We start from the raw sequence: 16,059 nt of genomic DNA, 5'->3' as shown, positions 1-16,059 counted from the left end.
GCCAGAAAAAGCAGCATACCGGAGGACTGGGAGAAATTCAAAGACCAGCAGAGGAGGACGAAGGGCTTAATTAGGAAAGGGAAAATAGATTATGAAAGAAAACTGGCAGGGAACATAAAAACTGACTGCAAAAGTTTTTATAGATATGTGAAAAGAAAGAGATTAGTTAAAACAAATATAGGTCCCTTGCAGTCAGAAACAGGTGAGTTGATCATGGGGAACAAGCATATGGCGGACCAATTGAATAACTACTTTGGTTCCGTCTTCACTAAGGAAGACATAAATAATTTGCCGGAAATAGCAGGGGACCGCGGGTCAAAGGAGTTGGAGGAATTGAGTGAAATCCAGGTTTGCCGGGAAGTGGTGTTGGGTAAATTGAATGGATTAAAGGCCGATAAATCCCCAGGGCCAGATAGGCTGCATCCCAGAGTACTTAAGGAAGTAGCTCCAGAAATAGTGGATGCATTAGTAATAATCTTTCAAAACTCTTTAGATTCTGGAGTAGTTCCTGAAGATTGGCGGGTAGCAAACGTAACCCCACTTTTTAAGAAGGGAGGGAGAGAGAAAATGGGGAATTACAGACCAGTTAGTCTAACATCGGTAGTGGGGAAACTGCTAGAGTCAGTTATTAAAGATAGGATAGCAGCACATTTGGAAAGTGGTGAAATCATTGGACAAAGTCAGCATGGATTTACGAAAGGTAAATCATGTCTGACGAATCTTATAGAATTTTTCGAGGATGTAACTAGTAGCGTGGATAGGGGAGAACCAGTGGATGTGGTGTATCTGGACTTCCAGAAGGCTTTCGACAAGGTCCCACATAAGAGATTAGTATACAAACTTAAAGCACATGGCATTGGGGGTTCAGTATTGATGTGGATAGACAACTGGCTGGCAAACAGGAAGCAAAGAGTAGGAGTAAACGGGTCCTTTTCACAATGGCAGGCAGTGACTAGTGGGGTACCGCAAGGCTCAGTGCTGGGACCCCAGCTATTTACAATATATATTAATGATCTGGATGAGGGAATTGAAGGCAATATCTCCAAGTTTGCGGATGACACTAAGCTGGGGGGCAGTGTTAGCTGTGAGGAGGATGCTAGGAGACTGCAAGGTGACCTGGATAGGCTGGGTGAGTGGGCAAATGTTTGGCAGATGCAGTATAATGTGGATAAATGTGAGGTTATCCATTTTGGTGGCAAAAACGGGAAAGCAGACTATTGTCTAAATGGTGGCCGATTGGGAAAGGGGGAGATGCAGCGAGACCTGGGTGTCATGGTACACCAGTCCTTGAAGGTAGGCATGCAGGTGCAGCAGGCAGTAAAGAAAGCAAAATGGTATGTTAGCTTTCATTGCAAAAGGATTTGAGTATAGGAGCAGGGAGGTTCTACTGCAGTTGTACAGGGTCTTGGTGAGACCACACCTGGAGTATTGCGTACAGTTTTGGTCTCCAAATCTGAGGAAGGACATTATTGCCATAGAGGGAGTGCAGAGACGGTTCACCAGACTGATTCCTGGGATGTCAGGACTGTCTTATGAAGAAAGACTGGATAGACTTGGTTTATACTCTCTAGAATTTAGGAGATTGAGAGGGGATCTTATAGAAACTTACAAAATTCTTAAGGGGTTGGACAGGCTAGATGCAGGAAGATTGTTCCCGATGTTAGGGAAGTCCAGGACAAGGGGTCACAGCTTAAGGATAAGGGGGAAATCCTTTAAAACCGAGATGAGAAGAACTTTTTTCACACAGAGAGTGGTGAATCTCTGGAACTCTCTGCCACAGAGGGTAGTTGAGGCCAGTTCATTGGCTATATTTAAGAGGGAGTTAGATGTGGCCCTTGTGGCTAAGGGGATCAGGGGGTATGGAGAGAAGGCAGGTACGGGATACTGAGTTGGATGATCAGCCATGATCATATTGAATGGCGGTGCAGGCTCGAAGGGCCGAATGGCCTACTCCTGCACCTAATTTCTATGTTTCTATGTTTCTATGTTTCTAACACGGTTGTAAGACGGCCATTCCAGCAAGAGAAGAAATGTTCATTATCAGCCAGGTTAAGAGAAAAGGAGATTAATATCTTAAACATCCTCCTTGATTAAATCTGGTGTTGTTATCAGAAAGAGAATCGCCACTGAGTGCCATGAGGAATCCATTAATGTTAAATTATCTGAAGAAGGGTTTCGGCCCGAAACGTTGCCTATTTCCTTCGCTCCATAGATGCTGCTGCACCCGCTGAGTTTCTCCAGCTTTTTTGTGTACCTTCGATTCTCCAGCATCTACAGTTCCTTCTTAAACAATGATAAATTATCTTACATTTTTACACCGATATGTGCATTTATCCTATTCCAGATGTAAAACAACCTCAAATCCTACACTTATCTTCAATGCAAAGAAAACATTGCAAGGGTTAATTTATTCATACTTGCAGTGGAATCAAGCTTTTATAACATTGTTATGGAGTCACTAAAACATACACAACAGAAATAGAGTCAGTCATGTCGATTCCAATTATCAAGTTATTTTCTATACATAATAATAATATTAATAATAATAATAATAATAATAATAATAATAATAATAATAATAATAATAATATATTTTATTGTCATTGCACATAAGCGCAACGAGATTTGGTATGCAGCTTCCATCCAATGTCATAACATAAATAACTAATAAAATTTGGATTTAGATATTGATATCCCGAGAACATGGATTGTAAAAAGAACAGTAAAACAGTCAAAACAGTTCAACAGACTAAAGTGCAGATGTGTCTGTGCGACGTGACCATCCGAGGGAGACAGTCCAGGGGGGATGGGGGGCACTCAGCAGGGCCGGTTCAGAGTCGCTATAGCTCTGGGAATGAAGCTGTTCCTGAGTCTGGAGGTTCGGGCATAGAAGGCCTTGTAACGTCTGCCGGAGGGAAGCAGTCCATTACAAAGGTGTGAGGAGTCTTTATAGATGCTGATGGCCTTCCTGAGGCACCGTGTGTGATAGATGCCCTTCAAGCTGCCCTCTGGAAGGCGCTATAGGTGCATCAAATCCAGGATAAACAGACTCAGGAATAGTTGCTTTCCGAGAATTATATCTACTATAAATTCAAATTCACACATGCACTGACTACACCGCCCAACACGGACTTCCATCTGTATATATGTATATATGTATGTAGCGCCGCAGAATTTGTGCACCTATTCCCCCCCCCATCTCCCTTCTGTTTTTTGTTTTTTCTGTTTCTTGTTTTTTGTGCTAAATTGTATGTATGCACTGAGTACGAGCAGCTCTCAGTTTCACTGTACATGTATAGTGACAATAAATGGCATATCTAGCAAGGCTGGTAGCTGTGTCCCAATAATCCTCTGCACTCTGTGGACGACGTGCTGAAGAGCTCTCCTCTCCGCCTCCGTGCAGCTGAGACACCACACAGAGATGCCATAGGTTAATATGCTCTCTGTGGTGCAGCGGTAGAAGGTTGTCAGCAGCTGTTGGGGCAGACCAGTCTTTTTTAATGTCCTCAGGAAGAACAGTCATTGCTGTGCCTTCTTGACCAGCGCAGCAGTGTTGGTGGACCATGTGAGGCACACGCTCCACACTTTCCCCGTAGATGGAGATCGGGGCGTATTCTCCATTATGGGACCTCCTGAAGTCAATAATCAGCTCTTTGGTCTTGGAGGTGTTTAGTGACAAGTTGTTACGTGCGCACCAGTCCGCCAGGTTCTGCACCTCCGCTCTGTATTTTGTTTCATCACCGTTGGTGATCAGCGCCAATCACTGTTGTGTCGTCTGCAAACTTCACGATGGTGTTGGTGTTGGTGTCGAATGTAGGAACACAGTGGTGAGTGAAGAGGGAGTAGAGCATGGGGCTTAGTACACAGCCCTGTGGTGTGCCGGTGCTCAGGGTGATAGTGGAGGACAGGTGCGGGACCAGTCTCACTGCCTGCGGTCGCTCCGTCAGAAAGTTCAGGATCCAATCGCATATCGGCGAGCTGAGGCCTAGCTGGTGGAGTTTGGTGGTGAGCTTGGTGGGGATGACCGTATTGAATGCAGAGCTATAGTCAATGAAGAGCATCCTCACGTATGTCCCCTGTCTATCCAGGTGAGTCAGGACAGTGTGAAGAGCCAGAGAGATGGCATCCTCTGTGGATGTATTTGCCCTGTACGCAAATTGATGAGAGTCCAGTGAGGCAGGGATGCTGGATTTGATGTGGGAGAGGACCAGCCTTTCGAAGCACTTCATTGGTATTGGAGTTAGGGCAACCGGGCGGAAGTCATTCAGGTTGGTGACTTTAGACTCTTACCCTATCTACCAACACTTGGCATGCCTTGCCAATCTAAATAGTTGGCTATTATGTGTCTTCGCCACAAAGGATTGGTGGGGCAACTCTGGAGCCAATTGGCCACTGATAATATATTGAACCGTTTACCAAAACATTGTAGCCTCTTACACCGAATGGTCACTAAACGGCATGGCATGACAAGAAATGATCGTAAAAAGTAGCAATTATTTTGTTCCACTACTTGGACTCCAGCAATTATATTATATTTGAAAATATATAATATCTCTGCAAAAAACATACTTTAGGTACTCTGGATAGATTTTCTATCACTATTGACCAGCAATCACTCTGGACTCGATTTACAAGTACTATGCCTGCAAAGGCAGTTCAGAAGCTTTCTGATGAGGGATTCACCTCCTGGCACTCTGAAGGCTTTCCACCATTTACAGGTCATACATCAGAAGGATGGAATGCTCTTCACTTGCCTGCATGAGTGGAGTTTCAATAATCCTCACGCCATGCAGGACAACGCAGCCCAATTGATTATATAGAAACAAGGAACTGCAGATGCTGGTTTATACAAAAAGGACACAAGTGCTGGTGTAACTCAACAGTTCAGGCAGAATCTCAGGAGAACATGACTAGGTGATGTTGGAGGTCAGGACCTTTCTTCAGTCTGATGAAGGTCCCAACCCGAAACATCGCCTCTCCATGTTCTCCAGAGATGCTACCCGATCCGCTGAGTCACTCCAGCACTTTGTGTCCACTTGATCATACTCCCAAACGTTTGCTTCCTGCAGCACTAGTGCATCATGGCTACTGTTGTCATGCAACACTACTTCTCTGAATAAAGCATCTAAACCTGCAACTTCTACCTTTGAGGGCGAGAGCAATGGGTTCTTGGGAACATCATCACCTACAATTTCAAGTCACAAACAATCCTGACAAATAAATATATTACTCTTTTTTTATGTTGTTATGTCTAAATCCTGGAACTACATACAAAAGAAACATCAATTATCCTTTCTAAGTTGTGATTCTAAATCTGACGATGTCTTGTACATTGAATATTTGACTGATTTCTAATTTTGTTCTTGGACTAAAGTTCTGCACCTCACATTACAATTCTGTTTTTTTACGATTGGATTGGTTTATGAACACTTGCAGATCTACCAAGAATTGCAGATGCTGGTTTACAAGAAAATACACAAAGTCCTGGAGTATATTAGAGGATCAGGCAGCATCTCTGGGGAACATGGATGGATGACATTTCAGGGTTGGTCAGTTTTAAGAAGGGCAGTAGTCGCATTTCCATGCTCTCCAAAGATGCTGCCTGACAGGCTGAGTTATAGTACTTCAGCATTTTTACCAATGCTAAAGTCTTTATTAATGTCTTTACCAGGAGTTTACTAGTGTCTTTACCAATACTCTACCTTACTCCACTACTATTTATTCTGCCAGTAGTTTTGTTTCTGTAAAACTGGTAAATTAAATACGTGCCTGGCTGTCAAATTATATTTAGCATTCTCAAAATTCTATCAATATTAATTACAAATAGGCCAAGTCTGGATTATTAAAAAAGAGGTCATGGGAGTTAAACTGGGTGATTTAATTGTCCGCCAGCCATGATCGAATTGGATAACAATGCTAAATCCCTTGCACTATCAAATAACAGCGTCTCAGCTTTTGAATCTCCGACATTTAGCTCATCAATATTTTGTAATTTTTCCTCACAAAAAAAAACAATATATCAACTTATAAGGCAAAGTTGTGCTGTGATGTTGAAGGTAACACAGCTGTTTTGCAACTCCATCAGCCTGAGTTCAGTTCTGATCTGTGCGGGTCTCCATTTACACAGGTCATAGGGAGAATTACACAATTCGCCCTGTGACCAGGATTTGCCTTGATACTCTGGTTTCCTCCCACATCCAACATCCCAAATATGTGCTAATTGATAGGTTAATTGACCTGTAAATTTCCCCTCATTTATATGGGCATGAGGACAATTAGGGGATGTAAACGGAAACTCTGTGGATGAATTGATTACATGGAAATAAGTAAGGAAATTGGATTGATGGGATTGCTCTGAGAGCTTACGTAGGCTCAATGGGCTGAATAGCCTCCTACGTGAAAAAGAGCATATTTAATATGAAGAATATAATAGGAATATAGTCATATACATTTTAGAATTAAGAAAGTGAGATAGTTTCTTAAAGGTTATCAAATAGTATAGAACATAAAACATTTCCAAGTGCGTGGTACCAGATTGCCACCGGTTCAGTTGAAGGATTAAAACTGGCAGCCATTGGCTACCGGCTGCTTCTATTGAGCATCGTGTTATATGCTGGTGACAGTTCTGGGTGACAAAGCCACGGTTGGTCCAAACATCTCCCAACCCAGTAAAATCCAAACATCCCATTCCTCGATAACCTCCCCCCACTGCCACCAATGCGCATCCACTAAACATTTAAATACATTGAAAGGTACAGCATGGAAATAGACCCTTCGGTCCACCATGTTGGCTATCGATCACCCACTCATATTCATCCGTTCTATGTTATCCCACATTTGCATCACAGGGCAATTAATCCGCACCTATTTTTCTATGTTTCTGTGTTTCTATGTGAGTGACTGGAATGCATGGTCTGGGTTGGTGGTTGAGGCAGATACGAGAGTGGTATTATAGAGGATTTTGGATAAGCAAATGGATATGCAGGGAATATGGATATGGATTATGAACAGGTAGATAAGAGATTGGCTTGGCATCGTGTTTGGCACAGACATTGTGGGCTGAAGGGCCTGTTCTTGTGCTGTACTGTTTAATGTTCTAATAAATCAAGTGGGACCCGTTGGGTCCCATCCCCTCAAGGTGTGGTTGCGTGGGGGGGGGGGGGGGGGGGGCAGCCTGCGGCGTCACACACACACACTAATCACCCACCCACACACACACACACACTAACACCCCCCCCCCATGATATTATATTAATATCATTCATTCGCTGATTTTACCCCATCCCTCGCCCTATCCACTCACGCATAGCCCCCAACTCGCAGGCGCGACTGGAGAGGGAGAGCAGGGGCAAAGAAAGGGCAGGGGCAGCGGGAGGCAGAGGCAGGGGCAGCGGGAGGCAGGGGCAGAGGCAGGGCAGGGGCAGCGGGAGGCAGGGGCAGAGGCAGGGCAGGGGCAGAGGGAGGGCAGGGCAGAGGGAGGGCAGGGGCAGAGGGAGGGCGCGGGCAGAGGGGCAGGCAGAGGGCAGAGGGCGGGCAGGGACAGGGGGCCAGAGAGGGAGCGGGAGGGGGACAGAGAGGGAGCGGGGGACAGAGAGGGAGCGGGGGGACAGAGAGGGAGGGGGGTCGATTTTGAGAGGGGGGGGGGTGCGTTGTCACAGGGGAGGGCTGGTTCCCGAACGCTATACTCCCTCGCTCCTGGCTCCAGCCTCCGCTTCTGCCCAGGTCCAGTCGCCAGGCTCGGGTACGGGCTTGGCCTGCAGCAGCAACCAGGGGGAGTGGCTGGGGGGACGTAACTCGCAGCACAAACAAGAATGGCAGGCACTCATTGTGACCATGACCAAAAGACAGACGCTTTTATTTCTACGTTATTTCAGATTTTTGAACATTTTCATTAATAACTCGAGAAATAAAGCATGAATATTTCAGATAAGGCAATTTGGACTCACTGAAAAAAATGTCTACCAGAATATGTAAAAATGTTACCGTAATCTTGTCGTTTTTTTGAGAAGATGTGATTATACACAAATAAATAAACACACACACACATACACACACACACACACACTCACACACACACATACACACACACACACACTCACACACACATACACACACACACACACACACACACACACACACACACACACACACACACACACACACACACACACACACACACACACACACACACACACACACACACACACACACACACACACACACACACACACACACACACACACACACACACACACACACACACACACACACACACACACACACACACACACACACACACACATCCAAGATCAGACTTTTAATAGGTACTAGACCAAGTGGGACCTGTTCGGTCCCATCTCAACGCGCGGTTGTGGGGGGGGGGGGGGGGGGGGGGGGGGGGGGGGGGGGTGGGGGGTGGGGGGGGTGGCCTGCGGCGACACACACGCACTAACAACCCCCCACACATATACACACACACTAACAACCCCCCACACATATACACACACACTAACCACCCCCCCTTGATATGATATTAATATTAGTCATTCGCTCCTTTTACCCCATCCTCACCCTATCCAGTCACGCATAGCCCCTAATTCGCAGAGAGGGGGGTGTAGACAGAGAAGGGCGGGGGGGGGGAGAGAGGGGAGAGAGAGGGGGGAGAGAGGGAAAGGGGGGGGGGGAGGGGAGAGTGGGCAGGGGAGAGTGGGGAGGGGGAGAGAGGGGGGAGAGGGGGGAGAGAGGGGTGGAGGAGAGGGGGGAGAGAGGAGAGAGGGTTTAGAGTCCAGGGGGGAGGGGAGAAGAGGTGTGGGTAGGAGGTAGAGGAGGAGGGGGGGGGGGAGAGAGGGGGGGAGAGAGTAGAGAGGCTGGGGAGGGAGGGGGGGAAGGGGGGGAGAGAGGGGGGAGGGGGAGGAGGTGTAGAGGAGGAGGTGTAGATAGAGGAGGTGGGAGAGAGGAGGAGGGGTGCAGAGAAGGAGGAGGGGGGAGAGGGACCCGACCCCGAGATGGACCCGGCCCGAGATGGACCTGAAATCTCGTTCTTCACTCGCAGTGCGTGGAATACAGCGTGAGGAACGCAGCACGCAGACCCAATGTGACTTCATCAGCGAAAGACGCCGGGTTTTTTTCCAACGTTTTTTTCAAATTTGTGAACATTTTCATTAATAACTTGAGAAATAAAGCATGAATTTTTCAGATGTCGATTTCGGACTCCACAGGATAAATCTCTACCGGCATATGTAAACATTTTACCGTTAACGGATCTTTTTTTGAGAAGTAATTACACACACACACACACACACACACACACACACACACACACACACACACACACACACACACACACACACACACACACACACACACACACACACACACACACACACACACACACACCTAAGATCAGAGTTTTATAATTATAGAGATATTCTAACTTTCATTGAATAAGGTATCCTAATATTTTCACATGATTCTGGATGTGATCTCACCTGTGTTTTGTGCAGCTGCAGCAAGATTTTCAATGTTTTGTACTCTAACCCCCTTGAAATAAAAGCAAGCATTACATTTGTCTTCCCAATTATCTCATGCACCAATATGTTTGCTTTTTGTGTCTCATGTTTGAGAGCTCTTTGCTGCAGTCTTTCTCAGTTTTAATAATGGTCTTTTAAAGTTCTTTCTCCTAAAGGAAACAATTTCACATTTTCGCACTCTATTCCATGGGTTCACATTTGAGTATTTAGTTAATCTACCTATATATCTGAGTAAACTGTATCATCTTTAAATTTGACAGTTTCTTCCCCTAAATCACATATGTGTTAAACTTTTGCATTTCTAGCTCCAATCCCTGTTTTAAGTTGTCAATCTGAAAATGGCCTCTATTCACTACTTCCATCTCGTTAGTCAATTTACTTTCCGTGTTTATCTATCATAAGTTTTTACTTTTTAAAGTAGCATTTTGTGTAGCATCTTGTCAAGCCTCTTGAAATCCAAATGTGTTACATCTTGACCCACTGTAATGGGCCTATCCCACTTACGCAACTCTTTCTGCGACTACCGCCATCTGTCATAGGTCGTTGCAAGTCGTCGAAACTTTTCAACATGTTGAAAATCCAGCGGCGGCCAGACTCTTTGGGCAACTGAGGAGACCACTCATGACCATATAGGCGACAACCCGGTGACATGTTGCGGGGTGAAGCCTGTATGGTCATGAGTATTCACCCCAAGAGTCGTACCTTGTTCTGGTCGCCGTTGGATTTTCAACATGTTGACATTTTTTGGTGACCTGCAACGCCCTATGACGGGTGCCGGTAGTCGCCGAAAAAGTCGCGTAAGTAGGACAAGTCCATTACTGGTACATCCTCAAAACAGTTTGGTAAATCAGCAAGACATCATTTTAACTTCCTGAAGCCATGCGAACTCTACCTGATCAGATAATGACTTGCCAATTGTTCTGCTATTACCAACTTCACAATGGATTCTAGTAATTTTTAATAATTGACCGGCAATAGTTTTTTTTTGCTTCATGTTTTTAATGAATTATGGTATCGTACAGGCAGTTTTCCGATCCAATATTTACCTAATTCATAAATAATTGGCTACAAGCTGGCTGAAATGTATTCCATTAAGTGAAATTGAATATTTGAAAACAATTTAATATTCTGATTGAGTCGCTGATCTCTGATCCCACGATAGTATCAAATGCCAAGTCCAACAAAGAATATCATTCAAATTATGCTTTTCTTTTTGAATTCATATCTGTAAATGTATTTAATTTCATATTGATGGTTAAGATATCAGTAAATATTTAATTGAATCTTAAATTAATTTATTTAAAGAATTGACACAAACAAAATAAGTCTTCGAGAGGTATAGATGATAATTAAATTATTGAATAACAAGTTTCTAAAGATCTTGAATTGAGATTTGAATAAATGTTCCCTTCCGAAAACAGTTCTGAATACACTCAACAAATATATGAAAAGGATTTCTAAATGGAAGCCATATTTGCAGCCTCTCACTAAGTCATACCCTAAGGAATTATAGTTTAATTTTATAATTTTCAGATGTGTAATAAATTTGTTAAACGATACTCACAAAAGATCAGCGTAGAAAAGTAGAATGAAACATGGACGATGAATGAGATACAGGCCAAATCAAAATGGACAGCAAGCATTAATCATGTTTAAGGATATGAGGCTATGGGTTAAAGTGGGTGTTCACAATGCTGCCTCTATCTTTAACCCTTGTGATTGATCGGTAACTTCTAGCCTAAGTGACTCCTGATTATTGCTGAAACCAATGTAAATCAGATTCCAAAGAAGTCATTAGGACAGCAGCTGCACTTTTACTGAAGAAATCGATTGAGATTACAAAGTGAACAATTAGTCCGTGTATCCAGGCATCCCAACTCCCGTTACATTGTTTTTAGTATGGAATTGGATGAACAAGGCAGGATCCTCCTGAGTTCTGCACACTGCAATGTTTTCAGTTTAGAAAGCCAGGAATATACAGTCACTTTTCAACAACAAATTTAACAAGGTGGATGCTTTTATTTATGGTGAACACAATACTGAGAGAAAATCTCAGGCAGAGTATGTAAAACACTTTGGACTCAGGGGCTACAGTTGGAGGAAGGATCTCGATCCGAAACATCACCTATCCATTTTCTCCAGGGATACTGCCTGACCTGCTGAGGTACTCCCTCACTTTGTGTTTTACTGTACATGAATATAAGCCTAGATTGCTAATTTTTTGTGGATTTCTAAGATATGCAAAAAGAAAATATTCTCTTTACTGCAAGACCAGACCCTCAACTTTCTAAAAAAAATTTAAGAAAGCACCATGGGTGGAATTTAGACATTTTACCTGTCGGCTGAAGCCCTCATTCAGGTGGCGAAAAGCTGTCACGATTTTGGTAACCCAACCTCACTTTAATTTGTCAGGCAACCTGTGGACATGAAACTGTTTGCAGCTCAGGCGTCGGGTCTGGGTCTGCTGAGCTCTGAGCTGCGATGAGCCCGGTACGTTTGTGAAATCAGGAGGATCCAGCCAGTTCTTCCAACTCTACATTAGATACAATTTTTACGCGAGTTGGGGTGCCTGAACTCATAGGCTGATGACTGTTCACTACGTAATCTCAATCAATCTTTCTGGTAAAAGTGCAATTGCTATCGAATAACTTATTTGGATTCTGGTTTATATGGAAAACAAGAGTTTACATTTGTTTCAGGAAGAGTCATAGGTCACTGAGTTGGGAAGTTACAAAGGCTGATCACAGGTTAAAGAACGGCAGTTTACCGAACGCCCACTATAGCCCATACCTGTGGTGCCTCGTTCACCCAGAGGAAACTTTGCCCCCAAAATTTTAATGATTTATACAAAAGTTGAATTCAAGAAATCATTTGCTCCTACCTTTCGCCTTACTCCTTTCACTTGGATTGCGTGCTCTTTCCTCTTTGATGTTTCCAACACAGACAGGCTTCCTCCTAAAAAGATTATCGTTTGTTGAAGACTTTGGGCGTTTTCTATCTTTTACTGATGCCCTGTTTAGAATGCCATTTAGTGCTTATCCAAGTATTGTTTCATGATAGGCATGCTGTTTCAAAATCTGTAAATCTGAGAATGGATCCTATTCAGTTATATAACTGCGTTCCCTGAGGCTCATGAATACCCTGGATTGTGATACAGAAAGAAAATGGAAACCTCATTTCATTGGTGTGTGCCGATCATGTTACCTTAATAACGTATTATAATGAATAAATGACCTGCCTTTTGTAAAATAATACTTTTGTTTGATAATATCAGTTGAAGGAATCTTTTGGCATCAAACATCTGTGAACTACCCAAAGGTTTTTCATATTTCATGTACTGGAAATTTTTTCAATTTTCTTAGTAGATAGAGTCAGAAAGTCAAACAGCACAAAAACAGACCCTTTGGCTCATATCCCTCTAAACCTTTCCTATCCATGCACCTGTCCAAATGTCTTTTAAATGTTGTTATAGTACTTCTTTCAACTAGTTCCTCTGGCAGCTTGATCCATATACCCCCCAACTTCTGAGTGAAAAAGTTGCCCCACGGGTTACAATTAAATCATTCCCCTTTCATCTTAACCTATGCCTTCTCGTTCTTGATTCCCGTACCCTGGAAAAAGGTAATCTTGAAGAAAATTATGCTATTTACCCTCGGTGACTGCCAATCACCACCACCCCCCCCGGACACTTATTATTTTTTTATTCAAATCATTTGCAATGTCGCTCTTCAAGGGAGATGCTAAATGCATTTCGTTGTCTCTGTACTGTACACTGACAATGACAATTAAAATTGAATCTGAATCTGAATCTGAATCTGAATCGGTATTTCATAGAATTGACACCACTGAACCATATTGGGCCCAAATGATTATGCTCTAGCTTGTGGTGTATTTTAGGACACAACAGCTCTCAGTTAAACCAAGATCCCAACTCTTTTCCAGTGGATGTGATTGACTGTGGCATTGTTAAGATGACAAAGGAAAATCCGGCAATTCTCCCCCTATACTCACCAACATTCCTTCCTCGATATGTAACACCTGGATCAGAAAATGTTGGAAACACCCAGTAGGTCAGGTAACATCTGTAGAAAGAGAAGCAAATTTAATGTTTAAGGTTTGAAGGTCTTTTGTTAACATTAACTCAAATGTTCACTCTCTTGATGCCTCCTGACCAGCTGATTGTTTCCAATGTTTTTTTATTTTAGATTTCCAGCATCTGCAGTTATTCCATTTTCACTTGGAGCAGCTTATCTGGCTAATCAGTTTTGTGTTCTTTGTCGTAGCTATGGGCACACGCATGGGCCCCAGCTACGCCTGCCTCTTTGTCGGGTATGTTGAACAATCCTTGTTTAATACGTACCAGGGCCCCATCCCCGACCTCTACCTCCGTTACATTGACGACTGCTTTGGGGCCACCTCCTGCACCCACACACAACTGACTGACTTCATCCACTTCACCACCAACTTCCATCCGGCACTCCAATACACCTGGACCATTTCCGACACTTCCCTACCATTCCTTGACCTTACCATCTCCATCGCAGGGGACAGACTTCTGACCGACATACACTACAAACCAACTGACTCACATGGCTATCTGGACTACACGTCTTCTCACCCTGCCCCCTGTAAAGACTCCATCCCCTACTCCCAATTCCTCCGCCTACACCGCACCTGTTCCCAGGATGAGACATTCCACACCAGGGCATCGGAAATGTCCTCGTTCTTCAGGGAACGGGGATTCCCCTCCGCCACCATAGATGAGGCTACCACCAGGGTCTCATCAATACCCTGCAACACTGCTCTCTCTCCCCATCCCCGCAATCGCAACAAGGGCAGAGTCCCCTTAGTCCTCACCTTTCACCCCACCAGCCAACAAATACAACAAATAATCCTCCACCATTTCCGCCACCTCCAACGTGACCCCACCACTCGCCACATCTTCCCATCTCCCCCTATGTCTGCCTTCCGCAAAGACCGCTCCCTCCGCAACTCCCTTGTCAATTCTTCCCTTCCCTGCCGTACCACCCCCTCCCCGGGCACTTTCCGTTGCAACCGCAAGAAATGCAACACCTGTCCCTTCACCTCCCCCCTCAACTCCATTCAAGGACCCAAGCAGTCGTTCCAGGTGCGACAAAGGTTCACCTATATCTCCTCCAACCTCATCTACTGCATCCGCTGCTCTAGATATCAGCTGATTTACATTGGGGAGACTAAGCGGAGGTTGGGCAATCGTTAACCTACACACATGTTCATTCTCTCGTGTAGGGAAGAACTGTAAATGCTGGTTTAAATCGAAGGTAGACACAAAATGCTGGAGTAACTCAGCGGGACAGGCAGAATCTCTGGAAGTCTGAAGAAGAATCCTTACCCGAAATGTCACCCATTCCTTCTCTCCAGAGATGTTGCCTGTCCCGCTGAGTTACTCCAGCATTTTGTGTCTACCATGTTCATTCTCTCCACCAATTTACACCACAAAAGATACACACTGCAGTTACTTGGCTTGTGTATTCCTATTAGCGCATGCCAGTCATGTGAACTCTACCATCAAGTGGGATAAGAGCAGTGGAACTATGGGACTGCCATCATCAGCCAGTTTCCATCCTGACTTGGAAATATACTGGCGGTCCTTCATTGTCACGGGTTCTAACTCCTGGAACTTCCTGCCCAGCAACTCTGTGGCACTGCTTTCACCAGAAGGACAGCAGCAGGTTACCACCACCTCATCAACATCGTGAAAATGAATTTAAATAAACACTCATTTGCAGCTGGAGAGAAATGGAGAAATTTATCCTTCGTTGTTTTTAGATTATTTTACCTTCAGCAATGATGAAGGAGAAATCTCAATGTTTGTCGGTCATGATAAAGCTTGAAAATTGGTTTCAAAGATTCTTTGTCAAACATTTTCTACACAAATAAAACTTTGAATGACATTTCGCTGTTGGTTTGGTGATCATCAGCAGCAGCAGGATGTGACATTGAGACCGAGGAACGAACCTGCTGAAGATACATGAATAGAACACTTGAGCATATCTCTGGCATGCATTCGGAACATTTGTGGTAATTCCACAGATCTGGACAATTTAAGATGAATACAGAAAGAAATTCGGCACAAGCTTTTGAAGAAGACTATACATATTTAGTTTAGTTTAGTTCAGAGATACAGCATGGAAAGAGGCCCTTCGACCCACCGAGTCTGCGCCAATAACGATCACAAGTACACTAGTTCTATACTACACATTAGGGGCAATTTATGGAAGCCAATTAACCTACGCCAAAAACTGGAGGGCCTCTTTCCACACTGTATCTCTAAAGTCTAAATAGAAATTTAGGATGGATGTGCAAAATGTTGAGGTTGTTGAAGCATGCAACAAAAATAATTTGGAAACTGTGGTGATTAGGCCACATGAGGGCGCCCAAGACTCACTGTCAAATTCATTACAAAGAAATCAAACAAAGAGATGGTGGGCACAAAAGAATACCTTGCGGAAATTGATTTCAAGTGACATAACCAATGGATCTACCATCC

General features: G+C 44.0%; 1 protein-coding gene across 1 annotated transcript in view; it reads right to left on the bottom strand.

Annotated features, from left to right (window-relative positions):
* The window catches only part of LOC129699634 (fibrillin-3-like), a 44,645-nt gene extending 30,279 nt beyond the window's left edge, over positions 1-14,366 (bottom strand). The window contains exons 1-2 of the mRNA XM_055639605.1: positions 13,542-14,366; positions 12,412-12,485 (exon numbers count right to left, since the gene is read on the bottom strand). The gene's annotated coding sequence lies outside the window, so the exon portion shown is untranslated. The remainder of the gene's footprint in view (positions 1-12,411; positions 12,486-13,541) is intronic.
* Between the last annotated feature and the right edge of the window lie 1,693 nt (positions 14,367-16,059).

Source organism: Leucoraja erinacea, chromosome 8 (assembly GCF_028641065.1).
Source record: "Leucoraja erinacea ecotype New England chromosome 8, Leri_hhj_1, whole genome shotgun sequence".
In the NCBI taxonomy this organism is placed as follows: domain Eukaryota; kingdom Metazoa; phylum Chordata; class Chondrichthyes; order Rajiformes; family Rajidae; genus Leucoraja; species Leucoraja erinaceus.
The sequence above is the reverse complement of the archived record's forward strand: the minus strand, read 5'-3'. Positions and strand labels throughout refer to the sequence as shown.